This window comes from Octopus sinensis, linkage group LG2 (genome assembly GCF_006345805.1).
Source record: "Octopus sinensis linkage group LG2, ASM634580v1, whole genome shotgun sequence".
Classification (NCBI taxonomy): Eukaryota; Metazoa; Mollusca; class Cephalopoda; order Octopoda; family Octopodidae; genus Octopus; species Octopus sinensis.
The window spans coordinates 172,408,520-172,428,475 of NC_042998.1; the positions used below are offsets into that span (position 1 = coordinate 172,408,520).

Below are 19,956 nucleotides of genomic sequence, written 5' to 3' on the forward strand. Positions count from 1 at the left end.
AATACAGGATTTGGTGAATGCTGATCTTCGAAATATCTGTGAAAGTTTTGACAATGACTTTTGGTGACTACCTTAATTGCTTCTGAAGTGCTTGGTATAAAGGGGTCTCTTAAATTTAACTTGGTCTACAACAGGTTATTTCCACATGCATTTCAAGTCAGCATCATTTTCCATGACTGACTCATTAATTTGTTCCATATCAAAGCTGTTGATGCTTTTTATTATTTTTCAACTATTTGATCTAATGAAAAATATTGTATGAAATCTAGTAGAGTAGGGGAGAATTTAGGACATGGTATTATGTTTTAGTTTTCAGTTTGTCCTCTTAGTGGAACAAAAGCTTGATAGTAAGGTGTGTTTCCAATATTTACGAACAGGATTTTCTTGAGTATTTTTGACTTCATATCCGCTGTCCGATCCACCTCAACTGATTTAAGGTGTTTTGAATCACACGTTCTCAGCTACAAGGATGATGTTCCTAAACTTCGCTCACAGTAAAAGGCTACAAATGGTGTATTAGCAAAGCGTATGGAAGTATAAAATTAGCAAAGTGAAACTTAAAGGAACAATTCGAAAAGTTGCAGCTTCTAATCAAATATGTAAACCATGTATCAAAGACTTGTTTGTTTTTAAATACAACTGTTCCCAATCCATATATGATTATTAATCCTGATTTTCAGAAGACCATTCAAACAAAAAGGACAATGTATTAGATATTATATGCCAACTTGTGCTAACTTTTCAAATAAACAGTCTATTAGTTTTGGTAACTGTATCGTACCGAGTTTGACTTCATGACAGATGACTGTGGTAACATCAATTTGATCAGTGTTTTGTGGAGTAAACTGCAGAAGTCCACACACATGAACATGTATGCACACGTAAGTATATATTAATGTTCAGGGATGTCTACTTTATCATCATTTAACATCTGTCTTCCATGCTGGCTTGAGTAGGACAGCCTGACAGGATCTGACAAGTCCAAGGATTACACGAAATTCCTGTGTTTTGGCATGGTTTCTAGAGCTGTATGCCTTTTCTAATGTATGTGTGTGTACTGTCAAGGCTACATTTTTGTCCTACCTGCTAGCCTCTCATCCATGTAGCTCCTCTCACCCACCTCTTATAAGTTACCTATCTATCACCCGTGCCTTTATCATTCATATCTTTGTTGTCTATCTCTCAATTACTTCCTCCTCTTCTCACCTTCATTGTACTCTGCTGCTGATACAATTAAAATAGCAGTGGATTTCTTCAGCTAATTGTAATACATTACCTTCAGTGCAACCGGGGATGTTACATAAACTATCTGACCCTCCCTCCAACATTTTACCTCTTCTTTGCTCATCTTTTATCTTCTTAGCTCTCACACTATTAGAGACTGCATTATACTCGGATGTACCTCAAAATTTACCTAAATTCTTAACTGGCCCTTTTGCACTGAAACCCATAGTTCATGGTTGCCATTTATCTACACCTTTCTTTCCATCATTCTTTTACTACTATTTCATGCAACCAGTACTTTGCTCCAACAAGATCAAATGATCCTCACAATGTAGAGTTGTTTGGTCTTGTTGAAGTCAGAACAACCTCTCAAGTGTTGGTGCCAGGAAAAATGTACCCAATGCACTCTAAGTTGGTTGGTATTTGGAAGAGGATCCAATTGAAGAAACTAAATAGAAAATGTTTGGCTGTGTGGCAAGTAGCTTGCTTACCAACCACATGGTTCCAGGTTCATTCCTACTGCATAGCACCTTGGGTCTTCTATAGCCACGGGTCGACCAAAGTCTTGTGAGTGGATTTGGTAGACGGAAAATGAAAGAAGCCCGTTATATATATATATATATATATATATAGATGTGTTTGTACCCCCAACATCACTTGACAACCAATGGTGGTGTGTCTACGTCCCCCTAACTTAGCGGTTCGGCAAAAGAAACCAACAGAATAAGTACTAGGCTTACAAAGAATAAGTCCTGGGGTCGATTTGCTGAACCAAGTAAAAGAGTAAAAAAAAAAAAAATAAAAGTTAGGATCTTCCAAACCATCTAGAAGAGCAGAAATGACCAGTCCAACCAACGCCAGTGGGAAGTGGAAGTGAATTGAGTTTTTGGTGATGATGATGACATACAATATATTTTTTTTCTGTGTTTATTAGTGTCAAGTTGCACCATTTTGTCAAAAACAGTAACTTAGGCTTTTGATAAATAGATATTGATGAAAATAACAAACTGAACAAAAACTGGGATCAATATAACTGATTAAAAAGCATTGAAGTGGTGTTTCTGCTTGGACACAGCATAACTAAAGTCAAGAAGAAGGATACTCGGTATTGTGTATATAACCTTGCCTCACAGGTAGTCCTTGGGTTATGAATGAGTCCTATTAAGTCTCTATAGATTGAAATAATGTACACTTTGCGTTTAGTGTGAGTCAAATGCCTGTTTAATATATAATATATAGTTTATTTAAAATATGTTAGATATTATAATGCTGTAACAATAAACATGCATGTAGTACAAATAAATATGTTGGTATTACAAAAACATTGATGAAACATTTCTGAAATAGTTCAAACAGCTCTTCTTCTTGATAACAAACCACTCAAAATGTGCAATTTTTCTTTCCAATGTTGTTACATGTGTCACAAAATGTTCTGCCTGTTTGTTATAACCAACTATTGCATACAGTTTGAAATATTATAAGGCTTTGCAAAGGTCAGTTTGTCACTATGGATGTTTCTAAGTTAAAAAGTTCGTTTAACTGTCTGTGTAGGAATAATTATTTATAATTTCAAATATGGCAAAATAGCTTTATCATATAAGTACCAGCATGGTTTGGTTTTCTTTTCAATGTTTAGTAGCAGCAAAATATATATGAAGTCACAGACAGATGTGGATTTCTTGAGATAATTTTACATCATACCACAGGCCTGAAATATAATAAGAACTGAAACAGTTATATAATCAATATTTAATTTCACATCTCAAAGAAGTAATATAGAAGGTTGAATGAAATGAACAATACTTCCTTTTGTTCAACAAATCTGCACCATGTTCATTTGGAGAAAATATACGCAAAATACATTAATCAAAGTTGTAGTTTACCCAAAATATAGCATTACCATAAACCTTAGAAATTCTAAATTTGTTGAGACTTACTTTGACAGGTCATACCATTTCTTCTGAGATTAAATATAATTTTATACAACGTTATAAATCCTATTTAAATCTACAATAGAAAGGCAAGAGTTATTTCCCTTATATTACTATTGTCGGTTAGACCATAAACCCCGCCTTAATTTCAAAAGTACATATTCAGGAACAAAAGTTTTTACTACTATAAAGCATGTAATATAGGCCCTGTGGTGACCCGCCACCCTGGATATTGTTTTGGGGAAAAATACATCATTAAATCCGGTATATTTTTGTTTAACAACATTTTGTTCCAACTTTTAAAACAACGAAGAATTTAGTAACATAACTTTATTATTAGCATGAGGAAGGGGATTCAGCGGTAGAAACTATACCAAAGCAGACTTTGGTGCATGAGACATGCCTCTGATTTGTCAGACCCTGTTGAACTATCCAACCCATCATTCCAGTATGGATGACAGATGTTAAAGGATGTGTAATTGTAATGATGTTGTGTGTGTGTGTTCGAGTGTGATCGTTACCAGTGTCGTCTTACTGACACTTGTGCCCCGTGCTAGTAGGGTGCTAAGAGCACCATCCAAGTGTGATCGTTGCCAGAGCAGCCAACTGGCTTCCGTGCCAGTGGCACATAAAAGGCACCATTCGAGCGTGACCGTTACCAGCATCGCCTTACTGGCACCTTTGCCGGTGACATGTGTAAAAAGATTCGAGCGAGGTCGTTTCCAGTACGGCCTGACTGGCCCCCTTGCCAGTGGCACGTAAAAGCACCCACTACACTCTCGGAGTGGTTGGCGTTAGGAAGGGCATCCAGCTATAGAAACTCTGCCAGATCAAGATCGAAGCCTGGTGCAGCCATCTGGTTCGTGAGCCCTCAGTCATACGTCCAACCCATGCTAGCATGGAAAGCGGACGTTAAACGATGATGATGCACAAGCTTGGTAGTGTCGCTATAAAGATTGCTTTACAACCACTCTAGCCCCACTGTGCAACATCTTGGGTTTACTTCTTCTATTATAGCCATGGGCCAACCGATACCTTGTAAGTGAATTTGATAGCTGAAAACTGCGTGGAAGGTGTATATCTGGGAAAGATGAGAAGTTGTGAGGAGAGAGCAGGGAGAAACGACGAAGTAGAGGATGACTGCAGGAGGATCAGTGAGAGGGGAGAGATACTGAAAGGTACCATAACGGTTGGAGGAAGGGGAAGAACAAAGTGAATGTCATGAAAGCATCCCAAATAACGAGGCAGTGAAAAGAGGTAAAAGAAAAACAATGTATGGCTGCAGAGGGGGTAAGAGAGGCAAGAGGATATCCAAGGTGTAAGGGTGGTGAGTGAAATGGTAGTAAAAGGTGTTGGGTAGCAACAGAGGTAACTCAGGAGAGAGAGTACTGTGACTGATGAAGAAATGGTTGTCATAGAGAGAAGATGTAAAGTGATGGGGCAGGCTTCTTGGCAGAGAGCAAATATGTGTGAGTGTGTATACATTAACATCTGTAAAAACATCCAGAAAACCCTTAGTTGTAACTTGCAAGAAAATATGACCTGGCTGCATGTACCATGCTTCACTAATTCTTTTAGGTGCTTAGTCATAAGTAGACATCAATACCCCACTTGGCCCTTCCAGCGGGGCAGAAAGAGAATTGTACTAGTACTTGACTGGGTCAACAGGAAGTGAAGTGCTTTCTACAAAAGGAAAAAAAAATACACCACCCATAGTAATATTCTTCACATAAGGAACATATGCACTTGCTATATACATTGGAATGGAGAAAGCCTTTGACAGGGTCCACCGAACCCTTATCTAGAGGTCTATGTGGAAACTAGGGATAGATGAATGGTTGGTGAGAGCTGTATAAAGCATTTACAGGGATGCTACTAGTAAGGTGAGGGTTGGCAACGAGTACAGTGAAGAATTCAGGGTACAAGTAGGGATTCACTAAGGATCAGTCCTCAGTCCCCTTTTATTCATCATAGGCAATAACAGGGGAATTTAAGATAGGCTGCCCATGAGAACTCCTCTATGCTGATGGCCTTGTTCTTATAGCTGAATCACTACCAGAACTAGAGAAGAAGTTTCAGGTAATAAAGCAAGGTCTATAATTGAGGGGCCTTAGAGTTAACCTAGCAAAAACCAAAGTCTTAGTAAGTAGGATTGCAGACAAAAATCCCGAATCCCTTCAGGTAGATGGCCCTGCTTGATCTGTAGAAAAGGCATAGGTAGAAACTCCATAAGATGTATCTGGTGTAAGCTATGGACACATCAGAGGAAGGTTAACAGGGGAAAATAGCTTTTGTATGTGGAAGATGCACAAGTAAAATAAACACCGAAAATGTACGGAAATTTTAACCCAACAGAGACTATATAAAGCCAAAGTGAATTCAAATGTACCACAGTCTGATGAAAGCTAAGTAAACTGAAACATCTAAATCACTCTCAATACAATTCTTGTTTGAGAATAATAAATATGTATTCTGTAAAAAGCATTGAGTAATCCTTCAGTTTGATGTAAAGTCATTTTATTATAACTTGACATAAAACCAAACATTAATACATATAATACACATGCGTCATACAATCTACCTTCCACTCTGAGCGAGAGACCCTTTGTCACCAGTAGGGGTAGGAGCTTTCTAAACTTTGCCCAGGCTATTCTTATTCTAGTGGTAACGCTCTCTGAGCATCCACCCCCACTACTAACTTGACCTTTTGATTCTAAACCTAGCTTCCACACCCGAAATTTCTTTTCTAGTTCCGGTAGTGATTCTGCTATGAGGGCCAGGTCATCAGCATAGAGGAGCTCCGAGGGGCAACCCGTCTTGAATTCCACAACAGAGTGTCAAAATGTTTTGTTGTATTTCTGCTACGTATGCATTCACATAATTTCATTGCATTTATTGAAATCTTATTACTGATCACAGTTTTATTCCTTTTTCTTTTTGTTTGTTTTCTTAATCCCATTTCTCTTGAAGCAGGCAAGTAGTTAAGTTATAATCAGTTTGAAATACAACATATATCTCTTTTATGTTTTATCAGATCTCATTAGGTGACTGTCCACTTTTTGAACTTTGGTCAGCAACTTATGATAATACTGATATTAATCACAATAATGATAATAAATATAACAGAGAATAAACTGAAAGGAACAAATGAAGGGAAGAAGTGAAGGGAAATGAAGGGGAATTGAATTTGAAAGCAACAATAATAATAATGAAATTATTGTATACAGTGCTCAGGTGCACCACAACTTGTCAAAAAGTGCGCATAAAGTATATGCAGTAATGTACAAATATCTGGAAAGCAAACAGTGTATGAGTCAGATACATGCTTGCATGTGCATGGAGGGGAGAAAATCAGGTGTAGTGTTGGCGAATCTCAGGAAGCATGGAAGTTTTGAAGGATGCAGTGCTCCGACAACTAACAACTGATACCGGCTGTCTGTTCCATGCTTCAGCCACAAAATAGAGATCCACTAGTCCAACCCTCAAAAAGAGGAAGGCCACATACACATAAGAGAGTTACAAACTGAAAATGTAAAAGAAACATTCATATATTATATATGAAAGTAATATGCAGAAGACAAGGAACCACTTTCATACTTAAGGAGGAATGTAATTAAAAAAACAAAACAAACGGAAAAGAAACTTCTGAGAGCAAATGAAATCTGACCAGAAGCTGACTTTTTCAAACAGATACAGTGGAACTGCCATAAAGTTGTTGAAGTGCAACAACATTTTTTAAAATAGTAGGTGCAGGAGTGCCTGTATGGTAAGAAGCTTGCTTCCCAACCACATGGTTCTGGGTTCAGTCCCACTGCGTGGCGCCTTGGGCAAATGTCTTCTACTATAGCCTTGAGCCGACCAAAGCATTGTGAATAGATTTGGTAGATGGAATCTGAGAGAAGCCCGTCATATATATATATAAAATTTATTTATGTGTGTGTATCTGTGTTTGTCCCCTTACCATTGCTTGATAACTGATGTTGGTGTGTTTCCATCCCTGTAACTTAGAGGTTTGACAAAAGGGATCAATAGAATAAGTACTAGGCTTACAAAGAATAAGTCTTGGGGTTGATTTGTTCGACTAAAGGCGGTGCTCCAGCATGATCGAAGTCAAATGACTGAAACAAGTAAAAGAATAACAGAAAATGGAAAACAAAATAACCATTTCTGTGAAGTCTATGATAGCCAAAAGGACTCCTCCAAAACGTGATTTTCTCTCTCTTTCTCCCTCTCGCTCTGTATATTATATATATATACACACAATATATATCTATTTCTTTATTAACCACAAGGGGCTAAACATAGAGGGGACAAACATAGGTATTAAGTCGATTACATCGACCCAGTGTGTAACTGGTACTTAATTTATCGACCCCGAAAGGATGAAAGGCAAAGTCGACCTCGGCGGAATTTGAACTCACAACGTTACGGCAGCCGAAATACTGCTAAGCATTTCGCCCGACGTGCTATCGATTCTGCCAGCTCGCTGCCTTACACAATATATATCGTCTATGTATCATATGTGAAAAAGAAGCACGTTGTAAAGCCTGGAAGAGTCCTTACGATCCAATAGTCGTCCAAGGGATAAATCCTTTGTTCTCTCCAGCACACATATAGCTGATCTAGGGGAGATAACCTGTCCTTGCTATAACGCCAGACTATTCTTGATAACCAAATGACGAATGGCAGTAACAGATTTCTACCTACCAGAGGCGAAGAGTTAAATTTGTTTTTGGACTAGAGTCTGATGAGTCGTTCGCGAAGCTACTGCCTTTGTGGATGAGAAACCATTGGTCACTCTATGACCAGACTTTAACTTTATTACTTTAATAGTATATCATCATCATCATTTAACGTCCACTTTCCATGCTAGCATGGGTTGGACGATTTGACTGAGGACTGGCGAACCAGATGGCTGCACCAGGCTCCAATCTTGATCTGGCAGAGTTTCTACAGCTGGATGCCCTTCCTAACGCCAACCACTCCGAGAGTGTAGTGGGTGCTTTTATATGCCACCGGTATATATGTAATATATATCTATATATTTAGACATAGAAGCACACACGTACACACAGGCACACAAACACTCACGCCCACACAGGGATACATACACCCAATAATAAACTACTTTTGTCCTCATGTCTATTTTCATAGAAAAGGTTGCACTATGAAACAGACACAACGTAAACTTCTTTGCAGGTTCTCAGTACTGGGAATGTTATGATACCCTTTGACCTGTAGATAATCAGCTCATTAAAAGAAAATTCTAAAAACAATATCTTAGGAATTATTAAAGTGAAGTAACTTTTTCATTATTAAGCTAAAGTTTGGAACAAATTAGCATGACATTTTCATGGAAGGTTTTTATTGAAAACACTTTAAAAATGCAGGTTTGTATCATAAAACCAAAAGTGATCTCAGCTAAGTTGGTATCAGGAGGGTTAATCTCTTTTAAGCATGCTTATCATCTTAATCCTTTGGCATTTAAACCAGCCACATCTGGTCCAAATATTCTACCTGTTTTGTGTTCAAACTGGCCAGATCCAACACTTTACAGCTACCCCACAATGTCATTCTAAAAATTAACAATCACGTCATTGAAATCTCAAAACTATGAGATAATACATAATTAATTCAAAACAATGTCAATTGGCGTTAGGAAGGGCATCCAGCTGTAGAAACTCTGCCAGATCACTCAGTCAAATCGTCCAACCCATGCTAGCATGGAAGGTGGACGTTAAACGATGATGATGATGAAATAACTGATTAATCTGAATGCCAAAGGGTTAAATAAAGAGTAATATATTGGACAATGTTGTCTTAAGATAACCACAAGATGAATGATAAGAAATATCATTGATCATAAGTCTGCTCAGTCATTGACAATCTGGGGATAAATAATAATAAAAATCTTACTTTTTAGTGTTTAGCTTTTCTTTAACTTCTTCTTTATAAATGCACAATCTGGGTAAGTATTGAAATGTTCCATTATTGGATTATCATTTGCAGTCCAATTTTTCAATCCTCCATCACAATGAAAGCATATGGTACGGTCCTCAGGGCCTGGAAGAAGGTTACTTGAAATTATGAACCTGGTACAATTTTAGAAATTATATCTATTATCTTTATATGTTGATATTTATTTGTGTCATGAAACATTAACACCATTCCTTAATAAATATTTACCAATCTTCACTGGTCGATCCAGATACAACCCAGAAAATGCCATTGTAATGAGCTCATCAAGAATTGCTGTAACTTTAAACCAAAATAGCAGGTCCATTCTTTCTACTCTTAAGTTGTCATTTAACCTTACATAAAATGACAGTCCAGTGTACAATATTAGCAAAGGATTTGGACAGGTCAAGGTATTAAAGCAGGTAAAGCTGATATAAAGAGACAAGAGCACAATGTCTCAAAAAATTGCATTTCAGGCTCTCAGTCACACCTTATTAGATCTTGGAGGTAATACTAGCATAATGGTTGGAATCAATGCTTTGCTCTGATAATTTCAAGTAAATTCTACCAGTCATCCCATTTGTTAATAAGTTGAGAGCATGTCTCAGAGAAACCTATATTTAGAGATAAGAGTAAATACTTAATCTTTCTACTTATATGAACATTGAACTTAATAGCTATATCCCAGTAGAACAGTTTGCACAATTTTTATTTCAGTTGGGAACAATAGTCAGTTGACATTGAGACTGAAGTTGTTAAGTAAAATATATATATATAAAAAAAGAGGAACAATAGATCTTCAGTATCTCTCAAGAAATGCTATTGAAATTCTTCTCACAGAATTGTAGAAACCATGAGTAGGAAGGCGTCATGGAAGGCTGATGATAAATGATGAGTAGCGTTATGACTGCTCCATTCTAACACATAAAAATAGCATTGTGTAGGATATGAACTCCACCATGATTTGACAGGTACCAGCCTAATCAAGGTGGTACAAGAGAGTTCTCATTGTAATTGACATTAGCATTGCTGTCAACTATCCAACAGAATTTCTTAACCCTTTCGTTACTGTATTTATTTTGAGATGCTGTGTTTCTTTCAATTACTTTAAATATAACAAAGAATTTAGTAAAATAACTTAGTTATCATTCAACTAGTGTTAGGAACATAAATTGTGACTAAGGTTTGGTGGAAGATTTTAAATCAACACTTATGAAAACAAGACATTTGTACTCAGAGCCAGGGCCGGTTTCAGCCGGGTTGGTAATGAAAGGGTTAATTCTCTTCAGCTGACTCCCATGTCACCTCTTAATCTGTAGCTGAAAGGAGAAGCACCTATAAAGCTGCTAAGAAATTAGCAAGTATCAAAACTGTAGCATTACAAGACAAACTAACAAAACTTTTATGTCCTGTGCAATCAATATCACCACACTAGCTAGTTGTGCCAAGGGAGATGCTTTCATTTCCTATTAAATATGTAATATCAGTTTCTAGTGATACTGCCTTGTTCAATGAACATGATTTAGTCTCAAAGACAGTCCCATAGGGCTACTATAGTTGAACTAACATATTCAAGATTCTGTGATAGTCAGATCTAAGTTGCAAGTTCATGTTAAACTAAGCAGGCATCTTTTCATCAATGCATCAAACAACAGAACAAGGAATATGTACTCCTGAATTCTTGCTAAATAAACGTATTTCTATTAGAATTGCTTCTGTTTTATGTGTTGCATATCAATTTAGAGATACAAGGCAATATATAAAATAAAACATAAAAATTATAGATAAACAGTCACAAAAGCTTCCATACATCATAGAAACCTGAAAAAATTCAACTTTTGATAAGTATAAGCATTACAATAAAAAGTATGCAAATATAATTCTACGCAAAAGGTACAAACAAAAAAATGGTACTTCTGCTGGCAAATGGTATATGTGCATACATTCATGCATGGGTGCAGGGCAAGTGTTTATGTCAGATGTGTTCAATTAATTAACTGTAATATCACACAGTTTCTCCCTATCTGCATGTGCATATTTCAGTGTGCAGATGCATATTCTGTGTGTGTTTGTTTCCAGCACCAAAAAAAATACTGTCACCAACACAGGCTGAATGTCCAAGTTAACCATGCAAAATTGCCAGTGTCCAAATACCAGCACCCAATTTTTTCCTTCCATCATTTAGAAACATCATCCTACATTCCTTGGATGATTATGGCAATAACTACCATGTGTGCTCATCCCAAAGATATATTCAATATCTCAGCATCTATTCCTTATGGCTACCCTACTTTACCTTCAAATCGTTATTGTTTCTTCAATCTCAATAATTGGCCTCTCTCTTTTGGAATCATCATCATCATCGTTTAATGTCTGCTTTCCATGCTAGCATGGGCTGGACGATTTGACTGAGTACTGGCGAACCAGATGGCTGCACCAGGCTCCAATCTTGATCTGGCAGAGTTTCTATAGCTGGATGCCCTTCCTAACGCCAACCACTCCAAGAGTGTAGTGGGTGCTTTTACGTACCACCGGCACGGGGGCCAGTCAGGAGGTACTGGCAACGACCTTGCTCGAATGTTTTATCACATGCCACCGGCACAAGTGCCAGTAAGGCAACGCTCGAATGGTGCCTTTTACGTGTCACTGGCACGGAAGCCAATGAGCCGCTCTGGCAACAATCACACTCGGATGGTACTGTTAGTGCCCTACTAGCATGGGGCACAAGTGCCATATTTTTATTTTCTCTGATCAGCAATTGCCTCTTTTAAGATGTTTGCTTGACAATTGTTTTGTAATATGAAATGCAAAATATGAGGATCAAGCAAAATTACTTTATGGTTTTCAGTTCTGCCTCTAGAGTTATGTTTCTTTATACCAAGGCCAGCTGTTTTTTTTGTCCATTTGTTAATCTGCTTGTTTTTTGTCTGTTCGTTAATCTGCTGTTATTTATGAAATTGATAAGTACCCGAGAAAGTATGAGAGTTGATATAGTCAATTAAAATCCTTGAAGGTGGTCTGATCATAATGCTTTTTGATTTAGACACAAGGCTAACAACTTTTGGGAGAGGGTTAATTGATTACCTCATTACTTTATTTTAATAACCCTCAGTGGAATGAAAGCTGAACTCGACCCTACTGGATTTGAAATCTATAAATAAAAACCCACAATAAAGTTATTAAGTACCCCAATGATTCTGCCAGCCTGCAACCATCTTATAATGGCATTTTTCTGATGCTCTAATGATTCTATTAGCTCACCACTCTAGATAGTTCCACCATAATGAAAGAAGAAAAGAATACCTTGAAAGAAGAAACCAGCTTCAGCCAAATTCTTTTTATCAGGTTTGCCAGTTTGGGGCCAAGTAAGAAATGATTTTAGACGCTCTTCATATTTTGCATACTTGATATGTAAAGGAGGTGGTTTTGAAATACAAGATGAAAGGATTCCATCCATGTTGTCAGTAGATTCCATGTTTGTCAATGCTTGCAACCAACGGCGACACACTTGGATATTATTATTATATATATGTAGCTAAAAAGAATAAAAGGAAAAATGTACAAATAGCTTTTTCATTCGTATATTTCATATAAAATACAGCACTTGAAATTCTGTAGCAATAATTTCAAAATGTCTCTTTATGAAATTAGATGTTTATATATATACATATATATATGAGAGAGAGAGAGAGAGAGAGTTTTTGAAGTGATGTACAGATATTGTATATTTAGAATAATAAGGTAGTCAGAATGTTTGATATTACATATATTTTTTTTATTTACATTTTATATTCTTTTACTTGTTTCAGTCATGTGACTGCAGCCATGCTGGAACACTGTCTTTAGTCGCGCAAATCAACTTCAGGACTTATTCTTTGTAAACCTAGTACTGATTCAATCAGTCTCTTTTGCCGAACCGCTAAGTTATGGGAACATAAATACACCAGCATCGGTTGTCAAGCGATCTTGGGGGGGACAAACACAGGCACACAAACACACATATAGACATATATATGATGGGCTTCTTTCGATTTCCGTCTACCAAATCCACTCACAAGTCTTTGGTCGGCCCGAGGCTATAGTAGAAGACACTTGCCCAAGGTGCCACACAGTGGGACTGAACCTGGAACCATATGGTTGGTAAGCAAGCTACTTACCATGTCGCCTTCTCAGATTCATACACTTATTGCAGCAGTCCTTCAGTTGTCCTAACCCTGTAAAAGAACTTGGAAGTTTGGGCCTTCAACTAGGCTCTTTGCAATACCCTTAAAGCCAGGAACTTTTCAGCACCCCTATATAGGATTACAAATACTGTTGCATAATGCTAGAAATAGAAGCCAAATTTCCCTCAAATCATACCCCACCTTCTTAAAAAAGGACATCATCATCATTTAATGTCTGCTTCCCATGCTGGCATGGGATGGATGGTTTGACTGAAGACTGGCAAGCCAGGCGGCTGCACCAGGCTCCAATCTGATCTGGCAAGGTTTCTACAGGATGTACATTATGATTATGTTGGAATTGAATGTGGAAAAAAAAATGGTGGGTGCACATTTACATAGTGATACACATATATCTACAAAATGAAACTTGATATTTTGAAAAATATTGTGAAGTGTGTTCATATGGATGTATGCGCATCCACCTATTTTTTTTTTGTTGTTTTTAATTACATTCCTATATATTCATAAACTACACCATCTGAAAGTTATTTGAATAAAACTTAATAGAAAAACATCCGTTTTTCTGAAAGTCATGAAGGTATAGGTGCAGGCAAGTGGCTGTGTGACAAGTAGCATGCTTCCCAGCCACATGGTTCTGGGTTCAGTTCCGCTGTGTGGCACCTTGGGCAAATGTCTTCTACTATAGTTGAGAGCCAACCAAAGTGAGTGGATTTGGTAGACAGAAACTGAAAGAAGCCTGGTTGTATATATGTGTGTGTCTTTGTGTCTATGTTTGTTTCCCCATCACCGTTTGACAACCAGTGTTGGTACGTTTATGCCTCCATTACTTAGTGGTTCGGCAAAAGAGACTGACAGAATAAGTAGTACTAGGCTTAAGAAATAAGTCCTGGGGTCGATTTGTTCGACTAAAAACCCTTCAAGGCAGTGCTCCAGCATGGCTGCAGTCCAAATGACCAAATTGAGTAAAAGAATAAAAGTTGTTGGCTGTGTGTGTGTGGACTTCTGAAGGTATGCCTGAAAGTGTAACTCTGTAAAATTTCATTAACAAAAACATGCCTTTTAAAGAAAATGAGTAAGCTTAAGTAGGGTAGGACACAAAATTTTTTTTCCCACAAGAGTTCCGGACCCCAGTTATGAACTCATTTGCATACAGCCAATTAGAGCTCTATCAAACTAATTTATGAGCGCATAACAAGTGATGGGTGATAAGATAAGGTCACTTGTATTGTCCCCCTTTGTAAGCCCTTTATGGGTAATTAAGAATAAAAGATAAGGACATTTGGGTAAGGAATGACCATGCTTCTTTTCTCTATTAATAATGCTTGTTGTTCTTGTTCTTCTTTCAACCATGGCTGCTTCTCCTTAGTTATTTGTGTTGTTTACTTTGTAAAGCAGTAAGGGGAGAAGGTGGCTAGCACATCACCCTCTACCAACATTTTTCCCATCCACATCTTTACCACATGGGGCTCTAACAAAATCCAATAATAGGTATAGATGTAATTCTATCTAATTACTTGTCTCCTTCTACAATCAGGCATAACTTGGCAATCGGTTGACTTACAACACCGTTCTTCATCTTGAGTTTACATGGTAGAGTGTTTTACCAAGAGAGTGGTTGTTTTTAGCACATTCATGAATGTTATGTTGGGCTTTGCATCTAGGCATAATCTAAGAGCTGAATGGCACCTTTCTTTTCACACTTTTCAAATAGTCCTTCAATGGTCTGCCAGCACCAATGCAGTTTCTGCCACCACCAACCATCTTTCTCCTGAATGCTGCAGTTGGTTGCACACCAACTGTCTTCATACTGACCAGAGATTTTCGTTTGTGGGAAGAAAACTTTTATTCTAGAGATATTTGTTTTTTCTTGCCAAGAGCATTTGCCACACCAGAGTACCAACCAAAGCAGTGAAGCATGAAAGCTAACACAGTATCTGCTCCAGAAGTTGCTTGGTGAATGTTTCACTGATTCCTCAACGAATTCTTTGTCTTGAACATAACATTGTTGTAAAGCAAGAAAAGCTATGTTTAGCCCATTGATTATTGGGTCACTTCCATCCTCAGCACTTGATTTTGATGTGCAACTGCGTGTACCAAAATTTTATCGTGTTTCAAATTGGTTTTGAAGAGAGCAGTGTAAAATTTCTAGCCATGGATTTGTCACATCATCGTGTTTGCTATCCAAAATTTTTATATCCTCACAGTCAGTTCCTTCACTTTCATTTTTCTGATCATTCGACTCCATGCAGTCATCGTCACGGTCAGCACAATGCCAGCATATGTGTTCAGTATCGATGATATTGGCATCTGCATGAGATCACAATACAAGATTCGCATGGCAATCGGACGTTGCTATTTTGAATGCCAACTTTTGTTAACTTGGCAACAAGGTCAAATTGAGCTCTGATTGGCTGTATGCAAATGAGTTCATTACTGGGGTCCTGAACTCTTGTGGAAAAAGAAATTTCGCAGGCGGGACATCAAACTCTTCTGATGCTGATGCTCATAGTTAAACAGCAAAACAACAATAGCAACAACATCGTACGAAGGGTGATGTAATCCATTTTAGCATAACGGTTACATTAAAGAGTTAACGTATTAGGACAATGGTTTTCTTTGGTGGTTTATTTGAGAGCGCGAAACACAAGTATGTCATAATCAATGAATGTGGAGCAAGATTACAAATGATCAGTTTTAAGATTAATGATTGCTAATGAATTATTTGCACAAGATCACTCGATTTATTTGAAACTAGATATAAAGAATGGTTAAGAATAATAGCTATAATTAGTGCCAATTAAATAGCTATTATTTAAATAATCTGAAAACTGACAATGACAGCCAGTTACATTCTTCACCTTATTTGCTAGGACAGTTATTTTTGATTGTTCATTCATAATTCAGTCCATTCATTCATTCATTCAATCTCCATCTGTCTGCCTGTCTGTCTGTACCTGCCTGTCTGCCTGCCTGTCTATCTGTCACTCTCTCTCCCTCCTTCACTGTAAAGGATTAAGCTGTATGACAGTTTGAAAGTTATTTTGCTTTGTACTTAAATATATTTCACTTACTTTTCATTTGCCTTTCCCACTCCCGTCTACACAACTATATTAATAAGATATTTTAAGGTGGTGGAGAGTGTGTGTGTGTGTGTGGGAGGGGGGCGTGTGAAGATGTAGGGAGTTCAGCAAGCAAAAAAGGGTTAATTTATCCAAGCCTAAACTGCAAACGTAATATATTGGATTGTCCAGAAAGTTCATGCCAATTTTTAAAGGAAAGAAAAAGGTCAATAAATACTTGCCATTACATTTTTAATCAACTAAATATGAACCATTTTGTTGCACAATGTGTCCCCATCTTTCCTTTAACTTGAAAATACCCTCTTCCCAGAATTGAGGTGGTTTTATGGCAAAGAATTCATCAAGGTATCATTTTACATCATTCAAGGAATTGAAATTTTTATCATTAACACTATTCTGCAGAGACCTGAATAAGTGGAAATCCGAAGGAGCAATATCTGGTGAATATGGAGGGTGGGGTAACACATCCCAACCGAGCTGCAGCAATTTTTGTCTGGTTCCCAAAGCATCAAGTGCCGAAAATGAACTTTCTTATCTTCCATTTTAAAGGGTTACAAAATTAACACAGGTTATAGGAACATAAACCTTTTTCCACAAAAAGATAGCTTAAACTGTGCTCTAAATGGCGGTGTAGTCAAATCCTATTTTATGGACTCAACCATGTTTTAAAATAAGTTGAAAGGTAAGCTACTATGAATCGGCACAAACTTTCTGGACAACCCAATACTTACTTGCGTCTGAATAACGTGGTGACTAAATGCGACAGTCATAAATATCCTCCCACCACTAATTTCTTCATTTTTAACTTTGTTCAGAATTTTTTTTTTTTCCAAATTTGCAGAAAAATATGGAGATTATGATTCTGAAAAAGATTTCCTAAAATTTTTGCAAAATTCTTTTGGGCAAAATATATAGAAAAATATGGAAATTATGATTCCATAATTTTAGGGTTAGCGTTAGAGAAAAAAGTGAAAAATTAAGAAATTGTCAGGGAGTAAGGCGGGGGACAAAAAATTCAAAATTCCGATTTCTTGCCATTTTTGGTATCTCCTTATCCGAAAACGTGGGTTTTTAGCAAAAAATTTTTTTAAAAAAACAATTATTTGCAAGGAAATGGGTGGGGGAGGAAGTCTTTCCTATATTGATTTTTTTTACGGAATCCCACGTCTTTGCTTATGGAGGATCCAATTCTGAAAAAAAAATTTTCAAAAATCATATTTTCAAAATTTCAATCCCGCCCACCCTTTTCACTTTTATTGGATTTTTTTTGTAAAATTTCAACTTTTTAACCAAATAAAATAAAAAAAGAATATACAGGCACAGGAGTGGTTGTGTGATAAGTAGCTTGCTTACGAAACAAATAGTCTACTATAGCCTCAGGCCGACCAAAGCCTTGTGAGTGGATTTGGTAGACGGAAGCTGGAAGAAGCCCGTTGTATATGTATATATATATATATATATATGTGTGTGTGTGTGTGCGCGCGCGTGTGTGTGTGTATGTTTGTGTGTCTGTATTTGTTCCGCCAGTATCGCTTGACAGCCGATGCTGGTGTGTTTACGACCCGTAAACTAGCGGTTCGGCAAAATAGACCGATTGAACAAGTACTAGGCTTACAAATAAGCTCTGGGGTCGATTTGCTCGACTAAAGGTCACTTGGGTAAGGAATGACCATGCTTCTTTTCTCTATTAATAATGCTTGTTGTTCTTGTTCTTCTTTCAACCATGGCTGCTTCTGCTTAGTTATTTGTGTTGTTTACTTTGTAAAGCAGTAAGGGGAGAAGGTGGCTAGCACATCACCCTCGACCTACATTTTTCCCATTCACATCTTTACCACATGGGGCTCTAACAAAATCCAATAATAGGTATAGATGTAATTCTATCTAATTACATGGCCACAGTCAAATGACTGAAACAAGTTAAAAGAAAAAAAAAAAGAACCCTCAGGTCTTCAAGCAGGCTATCCACATGCTAGAAAAAACAGCCAAATCTCACAAAACTGCGATAACAATAACATTTTGAAAATGAGATTTTTGAAATTTTTTTTTCAGAATCGGATCTTCCAAAACCAAAAACGTGGGATTACGTAAAAATAAAAATCAACATATATATATACTTTATACGCACTTTCTGACAAGTTGTAGTGCACCTGAACACTGTATACAATAATTTCATTATTATTATTATTCAATATATATCCATTTTACCCGAATTTATGACGAAAAAATCGGATCTTGTGAATTTTCCGAAAGTCCCATTGCCACCCCTCAGGGTCGTCAGCGCACATTTGTTTTTCATATTCAGTTTCCACACACTTGTTTCTATACCCCAGGTTGGTTTATTATAATTTTTTTTCTTTTGTTCCGGGTGAATGTCTTTCGGCCTACCCCATTATAATATTAATAGCTCTACAATTTAGGGTGTGCTTCTCCTCCGGATATATGTATTTCTACAAACGATCCTATGTATGTATGTATGTGTGTGTGTATTATGTATGTATGTGTGTGTGTGTGTGTGCGTGTATATATATATGTATATAGCTGAAAAGGGGTTTGTTTTTTGTCTTTATTTGTGTTTATTGTTTTGTATTTTTTCAATTGTATTCTGTTTCGTCCATTTTTCTAATTTAATCTGTTTCTAAATTATGCCATGTTTATAAGTTATATATGACAATAAAAAGGTGAAAAGTAAAAATGGAGACAACAAGGAAGTATGTTTAAAGATTATTTAAACTTTTTTTTTTCTATCATCGTACGGAAGTATTGTTATATTTGTTACATTAAGAGACTTTTATAAAACATTCCCGGTTTCGATGTGTAAGTACATCTCATCAAAAATCCAAAGTGAAAAATTAGGGAAAAACTTAAAAAATAAAAATTAAGACAGCTTGTTCTCATATTCTGTGTGTAATTAAGAACATAATTAATATTTTCTGTTTTTGTAATATTAAACATACTTTTCCAAGATAAAACAATACTGATCTCTCTCTCTCTCTCTCTCTCTCTCTCTCTCTTTCTCACTTTCTCACTCACTCACTCACTTTAACTGTCTAACTTTTTTAGCTTATAAAATAAATTAGAAGAAACTGTTTACCTATTTTAGCTTTTCGGAAATCGAAATAAGTCATGAACAGTTAAATGCCGAGTTCGACCACGCTTCTACGATCATAACAAATAAAACAGGGTGTGTTGAAATGTGACGATGAAATATTTATACTATGGAAGATCATTCGCAGTTGATCTAATTAAAAAGACTTTTTTGTGTGCCTGTAATAAATATAAGGATCTAAGCTTGTAATAAATATAAGGATCTATAAAGTTCAAAACCAAAATAAAGACAAACCAGAATGTGAGGAAAATAAAGATAGCCAAAGTCCGAGTATAGTAAGATCCAATTGACTAGCTCTGTCTTCTTTTTATATAGCAAGTGAAATCTCCAGAATCTGGCTTTCCTTACAAAAACAAAAGCTAAAGAGAAAACGAAAGCGGAACCTAAATAATTTATTGTTTAAGTCCGATATAAAACATCGTTAATTGTAATCAATATTAAATGTAACGATAAGCTCATGCGAAAATATTGAA

The 19,956-nt window shown here is 36.7% G+C and overlaps 1 long non-coding RNA gene across 1 annotated transcript; it reads right to left on the reverse strand.

Annotated features, from left to right (window-relative positions):
* Window positions 1–2,427: 2,427 nt before the first annotated feature.
* Window positions 2,428–19,622, reverse strand: LOC115230327. The gene is made up of 4 exons (XR_003883422.2): window positions 19,469–19,622; window positions 12,417–12,648; window positions 9,072–9,218; window positions 2,428–2,932 (listed from the first exon to the last, which is right to left on the reverse strand). It is a non-coding gene; the product is annotated as an uncharacterized LOC115230327 (long non-coding RNA).
* Between the last annotated feature and the right edge of the window lie 334 nt (window positions 19,623–19,956).